Here is a 6,899-nt window from a genome sequence, read left to right as displayed (position 1 = left end):
ATATTTTTATTTTTTTCCGTCTTCCTAAAAGAGCCCCTTTAACATTACTTGCAATACTGGTTTGGTGGTGATAAACTCCCTTAGCTTTTTCTTGTCTGGGAAGTTATCCTTTGATTCTAAATGATAGCTTTGTTTGGTAGAATAATCTTGGTTGTAGGTCCCTGATTTTTATCACTTTGAATATTTTGTGCCAATCCCTTCTGGCCTGCAAAATTTCTGTTGAGAAGTCAGCTGACTCTCTTATGGGAGCTCCCTTGTAGGTAACTAACTGTTTTTCTCTAGCTATTTTTAAGATTCTCTCTTTGTCTTTAAACTTTGGCATTTGAATTATGATGTGTCCTGGTGTGAACCTGTTTGGATTTATCTTGTTTGGGACTCTCTGTGCTTCCCGGGCTTATATTTCTATTTCTTTCATGGGCTGGGAAAGTTTTCCGTCATTATTTCTTCAAATGGGTTTTCAATTCCTTGCTCTTTCTCTTCTCCTTCTGGTAGTCCTATGATGCAAATATTGTTACACTTAATGTTGCCCCAGAAGCCCCTTAAAATAGCCTCTTTTTTGGGGGGAGGGGGAGAAGGATTCTTTTTTCTTTTTGCTGTTCTGATTGGATATTTTCAGCTATGTTCTCTTCCAAATTGTTGATTCAATCCTCTGCTTCACCTAATCTACTGTTGATTTCCCCTAAGATATTTTTCATTTCTGACTGGTTCTTTTATGTTTTCTATGTTCCTTTTTGTTTGTTTGTTTTCTATGTCTTTATTGAAATTCTCACTGAGATCATTGAGCATCCTTATAACTAATGTTTTGAACTCCGCACCTCATAGATTGCTTGTCTCCATTTTGTTTCATTCTTTTTTCTGGAGCTTTGTTCTGGTTTTTTGTTTTTGTTTTTGTTTTTGTTTTTTGTTTTTGTTTTTTATTTTTTGTTTTCTGTTTTCCATTTGAGATATTTCTTTGTCTCCTCATTTTGGCTGCCTTCCTGTGTTTGTTTCTATGTATTAGGTAGAGCCGCTGTGTCTCCTGGTCTTGGTAGAGTGGCCTTATGTAGTAAGTGTCCTGTGGGACCCAGTGGCACTCTCTCTGATCACCTGATCCACATGCTGCAGGTGTGTCCCTTGTGTGGACTGTGTGTGCCTTCGCGGTGTAGTTGAGTCTTGACCTGACATGTTGATGGGAGGGATTGACCCTCAGGCTGATTGGTTAAGATGACCGGCTGTGACCACAGTGGAGGAGCTGTTGTGTAGGGGCTGACACTACAGAGAAGGGTTTGCTTTAGTGGGGCTCTGGGGCCTGCCGAGTCTGCCCTTTGGGTATGTCATTTGTGGAGTTGGTTGGCTGGTACTCTGGTGTGTTCTGAAGCTGGCACTGAGAGTGTTGGTTATTGGACCTCTTGGGAGGGGCTTTGGTGCAGGCCAAGTTTAGCTGCTCCCTGTGCTCTTCCCAGGGCCAATTGGTGTGAGCTACAAATTGATCTGCAGATAGTTTCCACTTGTAATATGCTTGGAGGTGCTTGGGAGAAGTTAAGCTGCTAAGTGAGGCCAGCTGCCACTAGTGCCAGGCTTGGGGCTGCTTAGCAAGTGGTATGGGGCATGCCAAGGCCAGATGCTACTTGTGTGGAGTGTGTGAACCTTTGAGAGATTTTAGGAAATTCCTTAGCATGAGCCAAGACAGGCCGTGGCTTGGGTGGGCCCAAAAGTTGTTTGGGGTGGGATCTCAGGGAATCATTGGGCTAGCCTCAATAATGTTAGGTTGATGGAGACAGATATGGCGCCTGCAGGCTGGGTGGAGGGAGAGATCAACAAAGGAACAATGGTTTCTGCCAGCCCTTCTGTATGGGATAAAACTGCTACTCCAGCCCTCACCCTGAAGCCAGACAATTCAGTCCCTCCCTGTGTGTCCCTGGACCCTTTTAAGAAAAGTAAATTTCACACCCACAGAAATAATAAGATTTAATATAAAAAAAGTAAATTTCACACCCACAGAAATAATAAGATTCAGCGCTGGAGCTCAGAGCGAGTGAGTCTATCAGTGAGTAAGTTTGTGTGCAGGCCCTTTAAGAGGAAAGTCTGAGACTCCAGAAGTCCTTTGTGTCACTCAGCCATAGTCTCCACTGGTTTTCACGGAGTTACAGGAACTTTTCTCCCCAGCCCTAGAAGCCTGAGCTTGGGAACCAGTGTTGGGCTGGACCCCTCGCTCCTCAGGGGGGACCTCTGTAGCCAAGATATCCCTCACAATTTTTTTTACGCCTATAGCAACTGGTATTCCTAGGTGGTCTCCTATCCAAGTACTAACCAGGCCCGAGCCTGCTTAGCTTCCAAGATCAGATGAGATCAGGCACACTGAGGGTGGCATGGCCGTAGACTCCTCTCAATTTTTAACCACCATATATGGGCGTGGAACCAGTCCATTTTACATCTCCAGCCCTCCTACCAGTCTGAATGTGTCTTCTTCTATATATCCTTAATTATAGGACTTCTGTTCAGCTAGACTTCTGGTGATTCTCAGTGATGGTCATTCTGTAGTTTACTTGTAATTTTGAGGTGGTCATGGAATGAGGTGAGCACAGCGTTTTCCTAGTCTGCCATCTTGACCAGAAACCTCAATATTTCTTTATGTTAAACTTTTCCTGTTCAAATCCCTCTGTGGTTTCTCTGTCCTGATTGGACCTGGACTGACATTCCTCATTAACTTTAATGAATACTCCTCCACTTTAACCAACCACTTTTAAGGTCACATATGTACTTTGTCATCACACAAACTTCTCTGCCTCCTAAATCATGAATTCAAACATTACATTTTCTAACTACAACCTAGTATCTTTTTAGCTTGCTACTCCCACTACAACTAGTCAGTCCTTAATCTCATCCGAATCTCTAAAACATTGTTTTCCAAAATGATTATACAAATTTACATTCCCATGAGCAGGGTACAATTTCCTATTGTTTCATATTACTTGATAGTTAAGACTTTAAAATCTTATTATTTCTGTGGGTGTGAAATTTACTTTTCTATGATTACTAATAAGGTTGAGCATTTTTTCATACATTGACTGGCCCCACATATTTCCTTTTCTGTGAAATATTTGCTCATATCTTTTGCCCATGTTTCTGTTGAGTTGTTTAGCTTTTTGTTATTGATTTATAAAAGTTTATTATACATTATGAGTACTAAACCAATGTCAGTCATATGTGTGTGAAAATATATTCTTGTACTCTTGTTTTTCATTCTATGGTGTATTTAATGGAACAGAAGTTCTTGATTTTTAAAAATGAGATACTTTATCTCACTCTCATGTAAAATAAATACAGAATTTGGCAGTCCACTGCTAGCATACAGCTTCATAGTTATCAGAGACCCAGAATTCTACTCTCTGCGACTTTGCCATCCTTAGCTTCCCTCCTCATAGTTCAAAATGACCATTTATGTGAACTTGAATTAGGCAATGTTTTTTTTTAGATATCTTACCAAGGCCACAAGCAACAAAAGAATAGTAAATTGGTCTTCATCAAAATTAGAAGAAAAAATAAATGTGCTTCAAAGGACACCATCAAGAAAGTGAAAAGACAACACACAGAATGGGAGAAAATATTTGCAAATCACAAATCTGATTAAGGACTTGTATCCAGAATATATAAATAACTCTTATAACTCAACAATAAAAAAGACAAATAACTAAAAATGGGCAAATTATCTGAATAGACATTTCTCCAAAGAAGGTATACAAATAACTAATAAGCAGAAGAAAAGATGTTCAACATCATTAGCCTTCAGGGAAATGCAAATGAAAATCACAATGAGATTTAACTTTATACCCACTAGAATGGCTATAATCAAAACGTCAGATAATAACTAGTCTTGGTGGGAAGTGGAGAAATTGAAACCTTCATACATTGCTGGTGGAAATGTCAGAGTGCAGCTGCTGTGGAAAGCAGTTTTTCCTCAAAATGTTAAGCATAGTTATCATATGGCCCAGGAATTCCACTCCAAGAGAAATGAAAATATGTGTCCATGTCAGAACTTGTACACAAATATTCATAGTAGCATTATTCACAATAGCCTAAAAGAGAAAACAACCCAAATGTCCATCATCTGATGAATGCACAAATAAAATGTTACAATCGAATATTATTCAGTCATAAAAATTAAGTACTGCTACATGCTACATCATGGATAAACTTTAAAAACATTATGATAAGTGAAAGAAGATGGCCACAAAAAGATTATATATTTTATGATTCCACTTATATGGAATGTTCAGACTAGATAAACCCATAGAAACAGAAAATAGACAGCAGTTGCCTAGGACTGGGGTGGGAGTTGAAAGGAGATAAGAGTAACTGCTAATGGGTATGAGAGGTTTCATTTAGAGGGGTGGAGAATTGAAGAAAATGTTCTAAAACTGATTTGTTGACAGTTGTACAACTCTGTGAATATACTAAAAACCATTGAATTGTACACTTTAAATAGGTAAATTAATACTATCTGAATTATTGTTCAATAAAGCTGTTATTTTCTAAAGGGAATTGTACAAAAGACTGCTTGAGCTCTAGCCACCATGTCTGCATTCCAGCCATCAGGAAGTAGGAAGTGAGAATAAAAATGACATTCATCCTCCTCTCTTCCGACTTGCCAATATAGGTGCAGTGGCTACACTTTTTAAAGTAAACTATGTGAATGGGATATAAACCTAAAAGCAACAAACGAACAGGACAAACAAACAGACACTCATGGACATGGGCAATAGACTAGTGGTTTCCAGAGGGTAGGGCAGAAGGGGTTAGGTAGACGGAGTAAAGGGGGTCAAATACAAGGGGTTAAGGGGAGGGCGAAGGGGGTAAAGGGATCAAATATATGGTAGCTGAAGGACATTGGACTTTGGGTGGTAATCACACAATAGAATATATAGATGTCAAACTATAATGTGCATAGTAATAATAATAAATAAAAATAAAATAAACTATGTGAAAGTAAGTAGCAGACATCACATCACTTCATCCCAAATATTTCAGCATGCGTCTCCTAAAATTAAGGACATTTTCAACATAACCAAAAATTAACAATAATTCACTTATGCCATCTAATTTTCAGTTGATATTAAGATTTTGCTAATTGTTCTTAAAAAACATCTTTTAGAGATTTTTTTTTCAAAGCACCATTTAATCAAGTTGCCCCTCTTTGTGTCATAGTAACAAATTTGCATCTAGGCAAAAATCTGAGTGACAAAGAGTTCTTCCTCTTTTCTTTTCCTTCTTTTGGGAATCAAAGACCTACACTGCCTGTTGTCTCAATGTCTGGAAAGAGTTGCTTCATATATTTTTTCCAGTTTTCTAGTTGTTTATATTGGGAAGGCCAGTCCATATCACACAATCCTTCATGGATAGAAGCAGAAGTTAGCTTAGTCTACTTTTAATTATGTCTTCTACATCATGCGACAAATGAGAACTAATACAGTTCATTGTTGTTAATTTATAAAGGCTCTTGGGGTACTCAGGATAGTAACATTGTGATAATAACATTAATATATATATTTGAATTTTTTCTTAGCTAGTATGTCTTTTAAATTTTATTTAACAATTATATACAGAAATTTTAAATTTTGTATGTAAATAAATATACCAATCTTTCCCTTTATGATGTACATCTTTTATATCATGCTTAAAATTCTTCCTCAAGGTCACTTTAAAAATTTATCCTACTGAAATAACAAGTTTGAAAGACACATGTCAATGATAATAAAATCACAATTTATCTTTGAAGAAGATGAAAAGACAAGTCACAGACAGGGAAAAATATTGCAAACTACATATCTGATAAAGGCCTACTACCTAGAACACATTTTAAAACTCAAAACTCAACATTAAAAAAAGAAACAAAACAACCTAATAGAAAATGGGCAAAAGATACAAACAGATATTTCATGAAATAGGCTATGTGATTGGCAAATAAACACATGAAAAGGTGCTAGATATCATTAGCCACTAGGAAAAAGCAAATTAAAATCACAGTGAAATATCACTACACACATATCAGAAGAGCTAAAATAAAAAATAGTGATAACATCAAATGCTGCTGAGGATGCAGAGAAACTAAATCACTTTCACATTGCTAGTGGGAATGTAAAATGTTACAGCTACTCTGGAAAGTAGTTTGCAGCTTCTTTAAAGGCTAAACATATACTTGTCATACAACCCAGAAATTACACTTAGGCATTTATCCCTGGAAAAAAAATTAAAATACAAAACCTATACACGAATGTTTATAACAGCTTTATTTGTAGCAGCCCCAAACTGGAAACAACCCAAAGTTGTTCATTCTAGCTCCCCAGCCCTGACCTCTCCTTTAAACTCCAGACATATATTCAACTGGTTACTTGCTACCTCTACTTGAATATGGCACATATCTGTGAATATACTAAAAAACATAAACTGTATACTTTAAATGGGTTAATTGTAGTGTGTGTAAATTATATATTAATAAAGCTGTTGTATATTTTAAAAAGAAGAGATGAATTCAAAACATATCCCCCACCAAGGAACCAAGACTATTTTTTAAAATAAAAATAAAGATTTTACCTACAAGATCCCAAGACAGACTGTAAGTTTACAACAATTAAATAAGTATGGTGTTGGCTCAGGATTAAGTGAACAAATATGTAGGAAAAAAATAGAGAAACCAGAAACTAAGCTATGCATATATGGGAATTTGGTATATTATAGAAAAAAGCATTTTTTAAAATTTTATTTTATTATTAGTTTCAAGTATATAGTACATTGGTTAAACTAGAACATAGAATTTTAAATTAATAGAGAAAGCTTGATTCCTCAATAAATGATATTGAGACAACTGGCCATTCATTTGGAAAAGAGGTCGATCATCAACTCATACCACAAACAAAATAAAC

The 6,899-nt window shown here is 36.6% G+C and overlaps 1 pseudogene; it reads right to left on the bottom strand.

Moving 5' to 3' along the window:
* Positions 1 to 2,241: 2,241 nt before the first annotated feature.
* Positions 2,242 to 2,360, bottom strand: LOC112472911 (annotated as a pseudogene).
* Positions 2,361 to 6,899: the final 4,539 nt, after the last annotated feature.

The sequence above is a fragment of the Pteropus alecto genome, unplaced genomic scaffold (genome assembly GCF_000325575.1).
Source record: "Pteropus alecto unplaced genomic scaffold, ASM32557v1 scaffold139, whole genome shotgun sequence".
NCBI classification, from domain to species: domain Eukaryota; kingdom Metazoa; phylum Chordata; class Mammalia; order Chiroptera; family Pteropodidae; genus Pteropus; species Pteropus alecto.
The sequence above is the reverse complement of the archived record's forward strand: the minus strand, read 5'-3'. Positions and strand labels throughout refer to the sequence as shown.